Source organism: Ambystoma mexicanum, chromosome 6p (genome assembly GCF_040938575.1).
Source record: "Ambystoma mexicanum isolate Mex_15411 chromosome 6p, UKY_AmexF1_1, whole genome shotgun sequence".
NCBI classification, from domain to species: Eukaryota; Metazoa; Chordata; class Amphibia; order Caudata; family Ambystomatidae; genus Ambystoma; species Ambystoma mexicanum.
In genome coordinates this window covers 1249757305-1249775976 of record NC_090935.1, presented here as the reverse complement: position 1 = coordinate 1249775976, position 18672 = coordinate 1249757305, and the positions used below count along the sequence as shown (strand labels likewise).

Here is an 18672-nt window from a genome sequence, read left to right as displayed (position 1 = left end):
GCTTAAAGATCTTTTCAGATCCAACCTGTGTAATCTTTCCTCCTCCTTCGAAGGATGGGGTGGTGGATAGAATGAGAGTAAAACAATTTTCTGACTTAAATGAAAATCAGATATTACTTTCGGTAAAAATGATGGTTTTACCCTCAACACAACTCTGTCCTTATGGAACACAGTATAGTGTGGCCCAGAAGACAGTGCCTGCAATTCGCTCACTCTTCTTGCTGATGTTAGAGCAACCAAGAAGGCTGTTTTCCACGTTAGTAATCTTAATGGACATGTGTGCATAGGCTCAAAAGGAGCACACATTAAGAATTTTAGGACTAAATTTAGATCCCAGATCGATACTTGAAATGGGTGAGGAGGAAACCCATTAGTGAGTCCTTTTAAGAATTGTATCATCAAAGGAATTTTGAAGTAGGAGCATTCTTCCGATGAGCGCTTGAAAATGGAAAGCGCAGCAAGGTAACCTTTTATTGTTCCGATATTCAGACCTCTATGTGCTAGGGTCAGAAGGAAAGATAATACTTTCGGAATAGAACATAGAAAAGGATCGACATTCTTTTCTCTGCACCAGTTGCAAAACTTTTTCAAACGGCAACGTTATAGAGACTTTGTTGCTGGCCTTCTTGCCGAAAGCAACACCTCCATAAAGACATGTGGAAGGTTCCAATCCCTGTATCTCAGCCTTTCAGATACCAAGCATGAAGGTTGAGCGTTTTGACCTCTAGATTGAGAACCTGACCCTCCATTTGAGAGAGAAGGACCTCTCTCTGAGGAAGACGTACTGGAGGATAGATTGACATGTCTAGAAGGTCCGGGTACCACGTTCTCCTGGCCCAATCCGGGGCAATTAGGATCATGCGGCTCCGAAACCTTCTCAGCCTCCTGATGACCTGAGGAATGACGGGAATCGGAGGGAACGCGTACAATAGTGGGAAATTTCACTCCACCACGAACACGTCTCCCAGGGCTCCTTTTGGGGGAAATTTCCTTGAGCAATACCTTTCACATTTTCGGTTGATTTTGGTTGCAAACAGGTCTACTTGAGGGGTTCCCCAAACGGCGAAGATCTCTTGAATGACTTCCTGAGCCAGTTCCCATTCGTGGGATACCGTGCTCTGCCTGCTCAGAGCATCTGCCGTCATATTCTCTTCCCCGGCTAGATGAATTGCCGTTAAAGAGATTCCTTCCTGAATCGCCCAATACCAGAGCTGCATTGCCTCTCTGCACACGGGTAGTGACCCCCACACCTCCTCTTTTGTTTAGGTAGTGCATGGCCACTGTGTTGTCTGTCATTATCAGGACATTCTTTCCCCTGACAGATGGCAGGCAGGCCTTCAGCACTAGTCTGATTGCCCTCAGCTCTAAAAGGTTGATATGTAGTTTGGACTCCAATGGAGACCAACGACCGTTGATTGTCAAATTGTTGGAATGAGCTCCCCCCACCCCAGGAGTGAGGCGTCCGTCCCTACTGTGATCTCCGGCCATGGTTGCCAAAAAGGTTCTCCTTTTAGGATGTTCTCTGTACAGGTCCACCATAGAAGGTCTTGTCTGACCTTGTTCGGAATCTGAAGAAGATCCGTCATTTGACCCGAGAACTGGGACCACTGAGTCTTTAGGGCCCATTGAAGGGATCTCATCCTCAAGCGTGCCTCTGGCACCAGAAAGATGCAGGATGCCATGAGGCCGAGCAACCTTAAAAAGTCGTAAGCCTGGAGATTTTGGGCATTTTGGAATTTGGAAACCATCTGAAGAATGTCTTGAGCCCTCCACTTGGGAGGCGAGCTCTTTCCCAAGGACGTGTCTAATACAGCTCCTATGTACTGAAGCTGTTGGGGAAGGTGTCATCTGTGACTTCTTGAAATTGAGGGAGAAGCCCAGTTTATGGAGGAAGTGGCAGGTGACTTTCAGATGATCCAGTACTTGCTCGGCAGAACGCACTCTGATCAACCAATCGTCCAGGTAGGGGTAGACATGAATCCCCCCTCTCCTGAGGTGCGCTGCCACCACTACCATTAATTTGGTAAAGACCCTCGCGGCGGAGGTCAACACGAAAGGCAGGACTCGAAACTGATAATGTGAGTCGCCAACTACTAACCTCAGGTATTCTCTGTGTTTGAAATGAATAGGCACATGAAAATAAGCATCCTGGAGGTCCAATGACACCAACCAGTCCTGAAGTTGAAGGCCCTGAAGGATCTGAGAAAGGGTAACCATCTTGAACTTGCCCTTTCTGAGGAACTTGTTCAAGTTTCTTAAGTCCAAGATGGGTCTCTGTCCTCTGTCCTTTTTGGGGATCAAAAAATACAGGGAGTACCATTCCTTGTTCCTCTCCGCTGCAGGTACTGGTTCTATAGCACCTTTCTCCAGCAGCGTTAAAACTTCCTGCTGTAGGAGCGGGTTTGAAGACTTCAACGGGTGTCTCCCTGGTGGATTGCTTTGAGGTTGCGTTAGAAAAGGAAGGCAGTAACCTTGGGCTATTATTTCTAGAGCCCAAACATCTGAAGTAATGGCTCGCCATTCTTGCAGATGCTGTGACAGCCTGCCCCCTACAGGTGTTTTGTGATGCAAGTCCTCAAAGCGGTTTTGTGGTGGATGTTGCAGCCGCTGATGGCAGAGAGTCTGCAGCTGGAGCTGGTTTAGCACATTTTCCTCTTTCACCACGAGTGGCCTTTTTCTGGCCCCTTTGACTGGCCATTCCTCTCGCCTTTCCATATGAGGAGTAGTAACGATAGGATCGTCCCCTCCATGACTGTCCTTGCGCACGAAAAGTCTGAGGTTGCCTAATAGCAGCTCCTAAAGATTTGGCAGCTGCTTTTGAGGTCTGCAACCTCTCAAGGCTCTCGTCAGCCTTGTTGCCAAAAAGGTGAGACCCATCAAAAGGCATGTTCAGAAGGCGGTTCTGCACGTCCGGTGCGAAACCCGACTTCCGTAACCACGCAAATCTGTGCATTGCCGTGCTAGTGCCCATGGACCTGCTTACACTATCTGCAGTGTCCGATCCAGATTGAAGGGATTCCTGCATGGCTTCCTTTCCATTTCTAACGATGGCGAGGAACCCTTCCCTTTCTTCCCCTTTTGGTATGTGCTCCGCCGCCATTGCAATGCACTCCCAAAGAGTGTATGAAAATTTTGCCAAGGCACATGTGGAGTTGGCAGACTTTAATGCCATGCTCCCGGCTGAAAATACCTTCCGTGCCCAACCATCCACACGCTTATCGTCCCTGTCTGGAGGGATAGACGGGTATGCAAGTTTGTTAGAAGCTGTGGCTGCCTGTATGACCAGACTCTCGGGAGTTGTGTGTTTGGACAGATAGCCGGGGTCCCTACTGGCCGGGCGGTATTTTGAGGTGAGGGATTTATTTACCGGAGGAATAGAATCTGGAGTTTCCCAATTCTTGGCCATCCTATTTTGCAGGGCTACATGAAAGGGTAGTACTGGGTCTTCGGCAGGACCATGGTCCAATATATCTGTTAAATCATCCAGGATGAATTGGGCTGATGGTTTAGACCAACCTAAGTAAATCGACTACCTTTGTCATTAATTGACGGTATGATGAACTGGCATGCTCTCCTGGTTGTGGTCTGCCAAAGTTGTTTTTAGGAGATGTGTCAATGCCACTTGCATTGTGTAATGATTCCACCAAGTCCCTCATTCTGCTTTCTTCTGAAATCAAACATTCTGGGACATTTGGGGTGCCAAATTCCAGCCCAAAAGGTACATTCTCCTCCTCAGATCTCTCCTGTTCCTCAAAAATTGAGGTCAGGGATTTGAAATTCAAGCCTCTCCCTTTCTGGGGAGAGGCTTGAAAACCTTCTCTGGGAGAGGAGGAGGAAGAGGTCTAGTACCTGGCTCTGAGGACAATACAGGTTTTGTAACCTTATCCTTCTCTTTTTCTAGCTTCCCTGGCTTGGCTGGAGCCTTTGGCGCCGAGTGTTTCGGCGTCGACGACTCCGTGGTCGTCGACAGGGTCTGCTTCGAGGGCGTCGAGGCGACCTTCGAAGATTTTCCCTTCGAGGTATGATGGGTCGCGAACAGCGTCGATGACCTCGAGCGGTGGACTCGACTCGAGCGTTTTTCACTCGGCGTCCTGGAAGGTTCTCTATCCTTTCTTTTTCGATCACCCGCGCTCGAGGGCGCATGAGTGTCGGAGCGAGGGCGCGCGAGTGTCGGAGCGATGACGCGCCCGGCCGGCTTCCGAAGAAGGCGCGGACCAAGGCTTTGCTTTTTCAAACACCTCCATCATTTTGACCCTGAATGCTTCCCACTCTTCGGTAGACGAATGTTTCGTGGGGCATTTCATCTTTTTTGGCGACTCGTCTGACGAGGTGGAGGGAGATCTGTGGCGTCGTTTCTTCGATCTTTTTGACGAAGACGTCGAGCGATGGGAATCGCTAGGGGACCTCGATCGATGCCTTTCGTGTCGAGGAGAATTCTCCTCATGGGATCTCGACTCGACGCTAGAGGTTTTTCGATCGGTTTTTCGACCTACCTGTAGCTTTCCTCTCCTCTCTCGCAAGGCCTTCCCCGTCATCGCCTGACACTTCGTACAGGCCTCCATGTCGTGGATGCAGGTCTGTGATCGACATTTTTGACCCGCACGATTTGCACTTTTTGAATCCTGATTCCGGGGCCGGAGTCGGCGTCGATGACGAGGACATATTTCGTTATTATATATCTTCTCACAGAACTCGAGGCGCGCCGAATGTCCGAAGCAACGTATACTGCGGAAAGACGGAACTAGGGTCAATGGGCGCCGCCCGTGCTACTTATACACCCGATGACGTCACCCTCGACGGAGGCCTTCGAGGGACCATCGACTCGACATCGACGCACGGCGCCCTCTGCCAAAAAAATTTCCGAAGAGCAGCAAAGCTGGATGGACTACATCTAAGATGAGGAATACGTTGGAGGACACAATCCACTCGAAAGATGCATTTTTGTTTTTTCTGTTGCCATATCTTTTAAAATGTTACTTTACATGTACATGTCGATTCGACTTCCCGTAGGAAAAGTGTTACAACTGAATTTTCAAGAATTGTTTGGGGGAAACCTAACTATAATGTCCCTTTAGCCAATGTTGCACACTGGGCTTCTCACCAAAGCATGGCCAAAGGCCTACCAAACTCAACCGGATTGGGCCCTGCACATGGCCATGGTCTGTGCTGCACACATGCGTATTTCTTAGTGCTAAGCTAAAGTCAGTTTACGTGCTGTGCGTGTCTCAATGCTGCACACGGCGTGCGCATCGCACACGTGTCTAATTTCTGTGCATGTCTCTGTGGTACATTCACCTTTCAGCACTACATGTTGCTTTCAATGCTAAGCGTTCTCTGAATGGTTAATGCTATGCTCATTCATAGTGTACATAGGTCTCAATGCAGCGTTTGTACAAATGTCTGTTATGCTATTTTTAAAGTTATGTGTTTCAATAAGAGTGCTCACTGCAATGCTAAGTATTTTTTTAAAGCTGTTTGTAACATAACAATGCAAGGTGCGCTTCAATAACACGCGTGCTTCCTGCATGTTGTGAATATTGAGAGTTTGGTAGATCCGATTTTGAATTTTTATTTTGCATGCACAACCCAAGAACAATGGGTGTCTATCCCAAAAAGGTAAAACATCTTTGCAGACAATTTCCAGACATGCGGCCCCAAAGCAAGTTCTATGTGGGTGTAATGAAAACCACCTTTTTTCAACATTCATTTCCTACATGAAACTTTCATGAGACTGCCAGAAATTTGGCATGAATGTTTGGATCTGGCTGAGTCAGTTGTGTGCCAAATCTGGTGAACGTTCGTGAACGAGGTAAAAAATAACAAACAAAAAGCTTTATTTTACAGTGGAAACGCCAGTATCCTCAGAGTAACCTTGTATTCTCCAGCATTGGTATCTTTAATGGATTCACATGCTTCGAATATTCCCCACCGACAGGCTGGGAATACTCAGTAACTTTAATATTATAGCTTATAATAAAGCTTTTAGGCTCACTTGAGTAGCCCATCTAAGTCCTTTTGGGTGCATTCTGGCCCAACCAACGGGACGTCGAGTATCTAGCACCACCCAGGAGGCCAGCTTCAGATTCTAACTCCAGAGGAATGAGAGCTAATGTATTGCAGCCTTACTCCCTACGGGGTGGATGGAGGGCGCATGCGAATCCATGAAAGATCCCAATGATGGAGACTAGGAGTTACACGTAAACAACATACTCTTCCAGCATTGGATCTTTCATGGACTCACATGCTTTGAATAGAGTACACAGCAGTCAACATTTCTTCATTGGAGGTGGTAAGGGAGAAAGGCATACCTTATTGAAACAGGCATTGCTGGACGACCATTGCCTTCCCCTTGTGCTTCCATGCATTAGTGCTTCACGAAGGTGTGCGGCACTGCCCAGGTTGCTGCTCAGCAATAGACCTTGTAAAGGTCTATTGACTTGTCTATGTGCCGTTGCAATTGTAGCAGAAACCCATTTTGCAATTCCTTGCTTATAAATAGGACTACCCCTGTTAGTGGAAGGAAAGGAAATGGAGTCAAAGGCTACCCTAACCCAAAACGTGACAGGGGGTCACAACATTTGCAGCGAAGCTAGGTAGTAGCTAGCTTGAAAAGACACACACCTTAAAAAAGGAAGAGTATCAAGAAAAAGGTTTATTAACACTAACACAATAGACATATTTTCAAAAACGAGACATTTTCAAAAGAGTGCCATTGCACTGAAGGTGTGCATCATTGAGCACATAAATATCTGCTTTTTGTGGGTTAGTAGGCAGAGTGAAGAATTAATACATGTATTGCTTGGGATCACAATACGATCGTTTTGTCGACACAAAGACTGGTGTTTCTGGTTCGGTGTATTTGATGATATATTGCAGTGGCTGTACAGGGTGGAGCAGCACTGCTTGGATGTACCGAACGGTCTTCAGGACTGTAAGTTGTAGTTGGAGCCATGGTGGTGAAGTGCGTCCATCATGTTCGGGTAGTTGTACGTCTAGGTCAAGGTCCAATATTCGTCCTCACGAAGTACGCAGCTCATTATCCACGGGACCACGGGACCGAGCGCCGGACGCAGCACAGCTCCCCAGCCGATCAATACCAGCTCCTGACATCTGACTTACTCGCAGATGCCCGCCAGTCCAAATATAATTATATTGGACCTTGACCTAGACGTACAACTACCCGAACATGATGGACGCACTTCACCACCATGGCTCCAACTACAACTTACAGTCCTGAAGACCGTGTCTGCCTCCGGCATTCCGAAAGGGCGGCCGGCATTGCTGCAACACTCCCAAGGCCCAAGCAGTCTCTGTGTCGGTCTTGATGGCCTAAAGTGACTCATCCACTGTTTTTCCAAACTGGTTGCTCCCGTCGAAGGGCATGTCCAAAACTCTGGTTTGCACGTCCTGGCGGAAATCAGTTGCCCTGAGCCATCCCCACCGTCGAAGACAAAACACAGTTGCCCAACTGGAGGAATCCGGTGTCAGCTATGTCCGTGGCCACCGTTATGGTGTGGTCCGACGCCACCTCACCTTCCTGCAGGATCTCCAGGACCTCTGACCTCTTGTCGTCCGGTAGGAAGTCCAGCAGGGGAGCGATCTTGTACCACAGCTCCCTGTCGTAGCGGGCCACAATCGCTAGGGCGTTGGCTGCCTTAATTGACGCTGCCGCAGACGAGATGACTCGTCGTCCCATGGCGTCCAGCTTCTTCCCCTCGCCATCGGGTGGGGAGGTCGAAGTTGAGGATGACGCCCCCGCCGCCTTCTTCTTGACTGCCACCGAGACGACCGAATCTGGGGTCGGCTGTGCCCTAAGGCAAAAAGGGGCGGAATTGGGGACCCAGTACTTCTTGTACCGATCCCTCTTGGCAGGCGTCGTGGACGGGTTGTTTAGGAGAGCAAGTCCCTCCTTGCAGATATCGTCAATCAACGGTACCGCGAGGCCCGTCTTCCTCTTGGCCTCGCGCCGCTGATAGAGGAAACCTTCCTTCTTCTGTTCCTCAGGGCAGAGCCGAAAAAGCTCAGATGCCCAGGCAATCATGGCGTCGAAGGAGACAATTTCGTCGGGCGGGGAGGTCCGAGGGAGTGGTGATGGAAGGCCCATCCCATCATCACCACCTTCGTCATCCGTCCCCTGTTGTGGCCGTATCCGTTCCCGTGTCATCCCTAGGATCAGGGGAAGGAGATGAAGGCTGAGCGGGCCGCAAGGGCTGGAAAGGCGGGGGGGATGAACTCTCCTCCACTTGTTTGGAGGGCTTCCCGACAGGCCCGGTTCTGCTGGGTTGTCCGTTGGGGTTAGTGGCAATCTCGTCCTTATCTCTGTGCATAAGGTTTGGATTGCCATCAAAATGGCCATCGAGTTGTCCTGAGGCTCGGGCACTGGCTACGACGGGCACTCCTCCTCCACGGGAGCCTCGTCGGTGCCACTGTCGCTCTCTTCGTCCGCCTCTTCAGGGTTCCACCGTGGGACCGGACCTCCGCAAACCTCTTGTTGAGGCCCTTAACGACTTCAACCTGTTCCTCCTCAGAGGCTGTATCCGTGTCCGTGACGGCCACCGCCCCCTCCTTTTTCCACCGGGGTCTTCACAGGGGTCTTATCAATGGGATGAAAAGAAGATTCCCTCCGTGGCGGCAGGGAAACTCGGGGCCCCGAGGTCGCTTCCACTGGGTTAGCCTCCACAGGCTTCGCCAGGGCCGCTGCGACTCCCTAGATAGAGGCCTTCACCGGGTGAATCAAGGCCTTCACCACCTTGGGCGTGCTTCAGGCCTTCACCTTGGGGGAGGGGTCACCGCCTCGCTCCCCCTCTGATCCCTTCGAGATCGACCGGGGCCTCTCCAGAAGCTTAGCCGGGTTCGCAGATTTTCTCTTCCCCGAGCCAGAGCGTTCGTTCGTGGTTGATGGCGTCGGTGAAAGTGCGCCCTGCCTGGCAGCTGAGGAGCCCGACCCTTCGGCACTCCCGGTGCCCACGGACTCGCAGTGCTTTGCCTTCTGTTGGGCCCCCATCGCCGTGGCACCCTCACAGGACTTAGAAGACCGCTCAGACTACTTCTTCTCACCTGCTGGGCCCTTCTCCAGCCAGCTGGCGAGGCGGGACAGACGAGCCAACAGGTTCTTGCAAAAAGCACAGTCCTTTTCCACATGCGTCTTGTCTTCGTGAAGGCAGTAGCGACATCTCGAATGCTCATCCTCCTTGAAAACATTCTGTAACCCGCATCCAGGGCAGTTCCTGAACAGCTTGGATCCGGATGTCGAGCTTCCCTTGTCCTGGGCCATGTCCACGAGGTAGGCCTCAGATCTTCTGGAATCCTCCAAGAAGCGTAACTCGACGAAAACTTCGCCCTTGAGGGGCGTAGAAAATTCCGAAACGGGTCCCTGTTGATCGAAAGTAGAAACGGTGGAGCTTGAGGCTCGACTGACCGAAAAAAATAAGATTAAACTCTTTGAAAAATCGCAAAACGCAGTAAAAGCTCGAGAGCTATAGCACAAGGATTCCCAACACTTGAACGTGCGGTAAAAATCTGAGGATGACTGCCAGGGGCGGGGCTTAGGGAGAGGGCAGTCATTGGCTGGGGGCAGTATGACCCTGAGACCAGTGATTGGTTACTACTAAGAAAGACAAATCAGAAATGAAACTGATACTGATTTTTTCTTTACCGAGGATTCCCAGCCTGACGATGGGGAATATTCATGAGCATGTGAATTCATGCCAGGCAAACTCCGTTGCCCAGTTGGCGAAATCCGGTATCGGCAATGTCCGTTGCCACCGTTATGGCGTGATCAGACGCCACTTCGCCTTCCTGCAGAATTTCTAGGGCCTCTGCCCTCTTGTCGTCAGGTAGGAAGTCTAGCAGGGGAGCTATATTGAACCAAAGCTCCCTGTCATAGCGGGCCACGATCGCTAAGGCATTGGCCGCCTTAATCGTCGTCACCGCCAACGAGATGACTCGTCGTCCCATGGAGTCCAACTTCTTGCCCTCGCTGTCCGGCGGGGAAGTGGAGGTTGAAGCCGCCGCACCCGCTGCTTTCTTCTTAGCCGCTGCCGAGACGACAGAGTCCGGCGTGGGCTGGGCCCTGAGGCACAAAGGGGCGGCATCGGGACTCGGTACTTCTTCTCGTACCTGTCCCTCTTGGCGGGTGTCGTGGAAGGGTTCTTGAGGACAGCAAGCCCCTCGTCCCAGATGTCGTCGAGCAAAGGCACCGCGAGGACCGTCTTCCTATTGGCCTCTCGTCGTTGGTAAAGAAACCCTTCCTTTTTGTTATGTTGATGTCTTTTCTATTATATGTTAATGTGTTATCTGATTCCCATTCCTTGTTCTACTGTTGGAATCCTAGCTATTGATGACATCAGAGCAATCCTGAGTTTTGTGTTAGAATGTTATTCTTTGAGGAGTCAGTCTATTTGTGCAGATGGTTGGGGGTCTCTACTACCCAGCTTATCCCTACAAGCAATAAACCATTTGTTCAACTTGTTGTGCCCAGTCTATTGCTTTACATTGGCGACGAAGGTGGGATGTACTGCAAGAGGAAAGCAGCAGCTGGAGTGGGAGTAGTTATCCTGAGCTGAGGAGCTGGAGCCGGACTGAGACCTCCAACCGCCAGGCCTACGGGTGAGGAGCTGCCCCCCCCGACCTGGCCTACGACGTTGGTCTGAAGGGAAAGTGCGCTGAACCTTCTCTGAGCTTACCTTCTGGAGACCTGCAAGCAATATTGCGCATGTTTGGTTTTGATATCACATGGTGGAATTGTTAAGAGGAGAGCAGTATTTTTACAGGAGGTGAGCGCTTATATTTTGAAACATTGGCTGCAGGTGGCAAGTGAGTGACATTCTGTTTTTCGCTTTTGGTGGATTGGTAGCTGATTTCGGAGAGCACTACAGTCTTGGATTGGCACCATGGCTTTATCCGGAATCCTGGGTCCCCAGATGTTTTTACCGACCCCAGGCCCCCCGAGAATTAAATGGGGGCCCTGGAAAAAAGGTTTTCTCCATTATGTGAAAGCCACATGTGGCAATGGCATGTCAGTAGAAAGAAAGTTGGCTATGCTTATGCATCTTCTGGGGTATGAGGGCAGCGAATTTTTGAAACTTTACCTGAATTGAGCGAACTGGATGTTGAGGAAGGTATGAATTACTTTGATGCAGCATTGGCAAAACTGGATAAACATTTTGAACTAAAGATAAGTAGTGTGTTGGAACGCTATCACTTTGGTATGAGATCTCAGCATGAGGGTGAAACTGTAGAGGAATACATCACTGCGCTTAGGCATTTATCGCTGAACTGCAAATTTGGTGTAAGTCTGGATGAACATATTAGAGATCAGTTCATGTTACATTGTGCCAATGACAGGATTAGAGAGGAAGTGTGGCTAAAGGATGACCCTTGCTTAGATGAAGTAATTGGGATTGCAAAAAGAATTGAGCATACTTTGAAATGTGTGGCAAAACTTGCTGTGAAAGAATCCAAAGCTGTCCAACAGGTTGAGGTCTTGAAAGTAGGTGACAAGAGGAAAGAAACCGCAAAAGACCAAAAGAAAAAGAAGGGCAAAACGGCCAAATCGACTGACATGTATCAAAGCAAGGGTGGTAATGGTAACCAAATAGCAAATAAATATGTGCAAAAAGAAAATGTACAAGTGGGAAAAAGGAGACCGGAGCGCCTGTGTTTTAGGTGTGGGAGTGCCCGCCACCTATCTAATTCTCCGATCTGCCCTGGAAGAAGAGCTATATGTAACATCTGTAAAAGATGGGGACCTTTTGCAAATTGTTGTGCCAATTACAGTGTCGGTGCTGGGAGGAGCGTTATGCTGGTGGAGGAGCCAGATGGGCCATCCTCAGATGAATATGAAGGTTCAGAAAATGAAATTGTTACTGTGAATATGGTTCAATGTTCCGGAATGGATGAATGCAAGCATCCTTCAGCTTGGGCGGAAGTGAATGGTTGCCAAGTTAAAATGCTAGCGGACTCATGTACCAAAATCACTTTGATGTCAAAAGGCGGTGTATGAAAATGTGCTGAGAGGTAGGATGGACGATTTAAGCCCGTCAGACAAGACACCTGGGGACTACAGTGGCAGTAGGATCGATGTGGTAGGATGTTGTCCTGCAACTTTTAAATTTAAAGACAGGGTTACGCGCGGAAAAATATATATCACCAAGAAGGGTGAGACGCTGTTGGGATGGAGAGAACAAAGGGGACTATGTATTAAATTAGATCCCAATAGTAAAGAACAAGTGTTAAATGTAGAAAAACTATCCATGCACTGTAGTTTGGATGATAGTTCTAAAAGTTTCATTGCCAAGTATCCAGATGTGTTTAATAATAGCGTTGGGTGTTTGAAAGGGATGATGCACAAAATTGTGCTGAAGGAGGGTTCCAGGCCCGGGGCGGAAAAACTTAGACCGTTACCGATGTCATTGCGTGATGCTTTGAGAGTGGAGTTGGAGAAACTGGAGAAAGCTGGCATTATTGAACAAGCGAAGGCGGTTGAATGGATTTCCCCCATGGTTGTTGTGAAAAAGTCTGGTGGGGATTTGAGAGTATGCATAGATCTAAGAGAATTGAATCGATGTGTGGTTGCTGACCGCCATCCGCTTCCAAATATGGGAGAACTTCTGTCTAGGATAGGAAATGCCAAATACTTTGCCAAATTGGATATGGCGAGTGCCTATCATCAGATTAACCTTGATGCCGAGTCACGAAAACTGACGGCTTTTATCACATACAAAGGCATTTACCAGTTTCGGCGCATGCCTTTCGGATTAATATCAGCTTCATCAGTTTTCCAAAAAGTCATGGATGGATTATTCAAAGGTATTAACAATGTTTGGTGCTTCCAGGATGATGTGTTGGTTTGTGGCAGTACTGAAGAAGATTTAAAAAGGAAACTTAATAAGGTTTTAGAAATTTTCAGAACACGAGGTATTACCTTACGAAGTGAGAAATGTGTCTTTTCTACTCAAGTAGTAGAGTATTTAGGACACAAAATATCGGAGGAAGGTTTAAGGCCCAAAAAAGTGTTGGTAGATGGAATTAAAAGAATGGAGTCTCCAAAGAATAAGGCAGAGTTACGTTCATTTTTGGGGACAATAGAGTTTTACCATCGTTTCATTGAAAAATATGCGGATAAGGTTACCTTGCTGAGAGCATTGTTGAGAAAAGGAGTGGAATTGTTTGGAATGCAGAGTGTGAAAAGGAATTTGTTGAGATCAAGTCTGAGATTGATATGGCAAAACCCTTAGCCATGTATGATACTAAAAAAAGGACAATCTTGTCTGTTGATGCGAGTGAAACTGGTATTGTAGTGGTTATGTCGCAAGTGGGAATGGATGGTGCAGAATCCGTGGTGTTACATGCCTCGCGCATGTTGAGAGGTCCTGAATTGAACTACTCGGTTTTGGAAAAAGAGGCTTTGGCATGCCATTGGGGTATAGAAAAACTGAAATTTTTTTGTGTGGGGTCAGGAATTTGTGTTAAGAACAGACCACAAGCCACTGAAGGCTATATTTGAAAGCAAAGGGTTGGACAAAGTTTCAAGGAGAGTTGCCTGTTGGGTGACAAGATTGCAATGCCACAAGTTTAACATTGAAGTGGTAGCCGGTAAGGACAATGTGCAGGCCGATCATGCATCTAGAGTAAGGATTAGTGATGAGGAAGATGAGAAGGAGTCTGTTGAAGTTGAACAAATGTGTGTTGTATTGTGCCTGTCTGAGGTGAGGTAGCTTGAGATGTCATGTGGAATGTTTATGTGTGGATGATGGAATATTCTGAGTGAGTGTTCTGTGTAGAGGCGGCTACAGCTGGCTGGCCCTGGGTGATGGGAGCCGGTGTTGTCACAGCTTATGTCCTTTATGTTTTCATGTGGATATGTAACTAAGAACTTGGAAATAAACTTACCTGAAGAAATCTTAAAGAGCCTGGAACCTGCTTTTTAACAATGGCGACGAGTCAGTCTTTGGTAACCTACGTGCCACAAGCTGATGGACTGAGGACCCTGCTGCGGGGGGTGCAGGAAGGACAAGCTTCTGGAGAAGGACAACACCGCCTCCAAAAACTGTAAGTCCCATCACCCAGGGCAGGGTGCAGGGGGAGCCGAAGGATTAAAGCCCCATCTTTGGTGGGACCGGCGCACATAAGTAGTGGGCAAGCTGGGCCCCAGGGAGTCTTCAGAGAGAAGCCCTGACATGGCTCCTCAGAGCACAGGGGCAGGAACCGGAATTGGGCCCCATTGCAGAGGGATCAGCTCCAGGAGCAGGAAGGAGGACTGCGTCCCAGGGTTCAGGGGAAGTCCAAGAAAGGGGCCCCTTTTTGGATGGGCAGCTCCTAAGTAGGAGGCAGAGCTCTGCCCTGGGGGCTGGAGATGGCGCTGGACCAGCAGGTGAAAGATAATACTGGCAATACTGGGAAATTGATGTTGAAAGCAAACGCTGTACCCTGGTCCTCCATGAGATGTAATGAAGAGCTAGCCCACTGGGAGGAATGTGATGCTACTCTACGTTTTTTTTTTTTTAAGTTAGAATGGCAATAGAAAAAAAGAGACGCTGCTCTGTGTTTGGGAAATGGATGTGAATTTGACATGAACAAGGAGGACCGTTTGCCTGACTACACATCACTCCCATGTCATGTACACTCATAGCAATGGGGAGCTGTTGTTTTAAAAGGTGTCTTTCTCACGAGATAATTGCAGGCTTTGAAGTTATGGGAGCCTGGCAGCACCGTACTGTGCTTATCGTGCACATCATGTTTTTGGCTGTCTGAAACTCTGGTGATTTATGAGCCTTTCGTGGCGAGGTCTCCTGGGAAGTGAACGACCGTTGGCCTATGAAGCTCTGCATAGCCCTGCTGAGCAGTAGAGACTGATGTCACACATGCAGCAGGGGGAGATGGTGAAGCGTAGAATGTTCTTTGGAATGTGCTATTGTTAGAGCTTTGGTTTGCCCTGAGGATGTAAAAGGGAAAGTACTTTAAGGAATCTGACGTTTGGCAAGACATGTGTCTTAGAAGGAAGGAAGCAAAATATGTGTGCAGCTATATTAAGGCAGGAATGAACAATGCTTAGAACATGGGAACCCTATGATACGAATCGGATCCAAGAGACATGGTTTGTTTAGGTGCCAAATGCTGTGGTCTCTGCTTGGCAAAAGAGACATTTTCGGCGGATTGTGATGCTGGCATGCCGCTCCGTCTCAGTTAGTGAGGTGACAGGTAGCGGCCAACAAATAAGGTGACATTTTTAGGTCATGACAGTATGGTGGGGTATAGGCTTGTGCAGAGAGTAACAGCCATAATGTTGGGTAGTTTGGAACTTTAATATACCTATTTAAAACTGACAGAGCATTTTGCATGTGCAGGATGGTGAGTGCCTTGGTGCGATGTGAATCTGTTGAATGGGGGCACTGCGAGGATGCAAATGAGTTTGTGTTTATAGAAGATATACATGCATCTTAAACAGCGCTGTTCTGTTACCTAAATGGGTAAGTGAAACAGTGACAATATAGTGTGGTAATATGTTGTATTGAGGGTATTTAGCATAATTCTTTTGAGGAATTGCAGGTTTCGAGTGCCAAGCACCATGGCACATGGACACTAATGTGCATAAATCGTTGCTGTTAGTTTAAGATGGGTGGTATGTGTATGAGTGTGATAGCTTTAATAATTTTTAGGATTTTCAGCTATATTGCTCATGTCAGTAGAGCCTGTGTAAATGGCTATGGACTCATAGGTTCGCTTAAGAGCCTACAAATGGCTATGGACATTTTAGTTCATAAAAGTGTTAGTTTTGGGGATTTTACTTATTATGAGCAACATGGTTTTGTATTCAAATGTGCACAAATGTTTTCAATGCGGTTTATGTATTGTTTACAGCATACAGTTGCAGCATTCTATGACTTTGTTATGATGAATCTGACTCAGATAGGTTGGAGAGAGTCAGTGAGTGTTGGGTATTGGGTGGACTCACAATCAGCATGGAAGTGTTGCAGTGTGAAATACATGGTTTGAATTGTTTGGGTAATGTCAGTGGGGTATATAGTTTTCCTTACATTGTTTTGGTTTGGTTAGTTACCTGTCGTGGTAAAAGTTGAACACCCATGCGATTGTTCTAGAGTGAGGTAGCGCCTCGACTCTTTCAATTAAGGATGTTAGGATTTTCTAATTTCATGTGAGGGGATTGGTCTGGTTATAGGGGTTACCTGATTCCGGTAAAGGTTGAACAGCGATGAGGTTGTTCTGTGAGGGAGGTAGCGCCTCCTCTAGGTTTTTTTTTATCTTTCTCATCACATTGGACAGTAGGTAGCTGGTGGTAAAGGGGTAGCTGGGGACGCCTGGTAATGACCCGTCGGTATTGTGTGGTAAGTCTTGAGATGATGAGTAAATTGTTTTCTATGTTACTTGTGGTATTTATTGTGGATTTCGTTGTATCCATGGGTTCAACAGCTTGTTTTGGGTTAGGATGTTTTCCTTGCTATAAAATCGTTTAGTTTTTACCAGTCATTGATGTTGGCATTGGGAGTGCGTGGCCACCACTCCCAATGTGTTTGGAAGGCTTGTACATCCTGGTCTGGTGTAATGAGTATGGTATTAAGACCATGGGTGTTTGTGATCTCAGTGATGTTGTATGTTTCCACTTTGTGAATCCGTGTTGGAGTGAGGTTGTGATTGTCTTTTTGGAGGCTTTGAGGTCTCAGTTCTCTACAGTGGCAGTCTAGAGGCCTGCTGGGGTTCCAGGGTGGCAGCCTGGACACCCGCGTTGTTGTAGGCGGGGGCAGGTGGTAGGAGGTGTAGCAGTCTTGTGGTTGTTCAGGAATGTAGGTGAAGTAGCCCAGTTTCAGGGTTGGCCAGGTCCTGGGGTGAGAGCCCAGTTGCTTGTTTGTGGCAGGAACAGGCAGATGGATTACAGTATTTTTGTTATTGGTACATGGAATGTAGTTTGTCAGGGTGTGATGTTTTGATGGTTGGGTTTGGCCGTGGAAGTGTCTCTCTGCCAGTTGAGTGTTACGTGTGCGTATATCTTGGAAGGTAGTAGTTGTGTCGTTCTGGTATATGACTTGTTCTGTGCATGTATGGTTTAGTAAAGGAGGGAGGTGGGAGGGAGGTGTGTTGTATTGTGCCTCTCTGAGGTGAGGTAGCTTGAGATGTCATGTGGAATGTTTATGTGTGGATGATGGAATATTCTGAGTGAGTGTTCTGTGTAGAGGCGGTTACAGCTGGCTGGCCCTGGGTGATGGGAGCCGGTGTTGTCACGGCTTATGTCCTTTATGTCTTCATGTGGATATGTAACAAAGAACTTGGAAATAAACTTACCTGAAGAAATCTTAAAGAGCCTGCAACCTGCTTTTTAATAATGGACATAAGCTGTGACAACACCGGCTCCCATGTCAATTGTTGAAGTTGAAAGTATGGTATTTGCTACGGTGGAAGGTGTACTTCACAAAGAAGAATGGGTTGAAGCATTGTTGTCTGATGAAATGTGAAGGCGGATAACCAATTTTATCAAGGATGGTTGGCCAGAGAAAAGATTGTTATCTGGAGAAGAGCGGGCTTTGTGGGAGGTGAGAGAGGAATTATCTGTGAAGAATGGTCTAATATATCGATGGGATAAGCTTGTTGTTCCAGTGTGTTTCAGAAAAAAACTAATTGCTATTGCGCATCAAGGCCATATTGGTACGTATAAAACCAAGGGAGTAATTAAGGCCGATTATTGGTGGCCGGGTATGGACCGCGAGATTGAGAAAACAGTGGGAGGATGTGTAGACTGCATAAAGTCAGGGAAGAGCATATCTGCTGTAGTGCAACCTGTGAAAGGAGTTGAAGGTCCGAAGGGTGTGTGGCAAGACCTTGCCATGGATATATTAGGCCCAGTGGATATGGGCAGAGGTCGTGGTAGGTTTGTGTTGGCCATAGTAGATATGTTTTCAAGGTGGACGGAGTTCAAAATATTGAGAGAAGTCACGGGTCAATCTATTGTAGCATTTCTGGAAGAGATATTTGAGAGAGAGGGCTTGCCAAGGAGTGTGTTGACTGACAACGGTCCACAGTTTACTGGAGGTTTCTTTCAAGAGTACATGTACAGATGTGGAATCAAGCATAAAAAGACTGCATTGTATTACCCTCAAGCCAATGGTATGATCGAGAGGGTCAACCGCTGTATAATGGAAGGTATTAGGAATGCCAATGCGTGTGGGTTGGACAGGAAAGTTGCGGTAAAGGAACGAATGTATGCATGGCGGATGGCTCCTAATGCCGAAACAAGAGTGAGTCCATTTGAATTAATGAGAGGACGGAGGAGTAACACAATGTTATCCCCAGCTTGGTTAGGCCGGGCCAGAGAAACGGATGAGGTGGTGGATGAAGTGAAAAGGAATATGGATTAACGAAAGAGGAAGTGTGCTGAGAAAGTTAATGAGAAATTTCCAAGAAAGAAGACTATAGTTGAAGTGGGCGATCTAGTTAGAATAGGGAAAGCTGTTATAAAGAAAAAGGGTGATCCGTTGTATTCGGATCCGGTTAAGGTTGTACAAGTTTTTGACCGTTCTGTGAAATTGGAGAGTGGACAGGTCTGGAGCCTGTCAAGGGTTGCGAAGGTGAGGAGGTAAAATTGCTGAGCAAACAGACGCCTTTTTCTCTATATAATGTCATCGTTCAAATTACATGTATTATAAATTGTTTTGTGTAAAT

At 47.6% G+C, this 18672-nt stretch overlaps 1 protein-coding gene across 1 annotated transcript in view; it reads right to left on the bottom strand.

Annotated features, from left to right (window-relative positions):
• LOC138510337 (guanine nucleotide-binding protein G(q) subunit alpha) overlaps positions 1-18672 on the bottom strand; it is a 1105397-nt gene that overhangs the window by 18353 nt on the left and 1068372 nt on the right. The window lies entirely within an intron of this gene.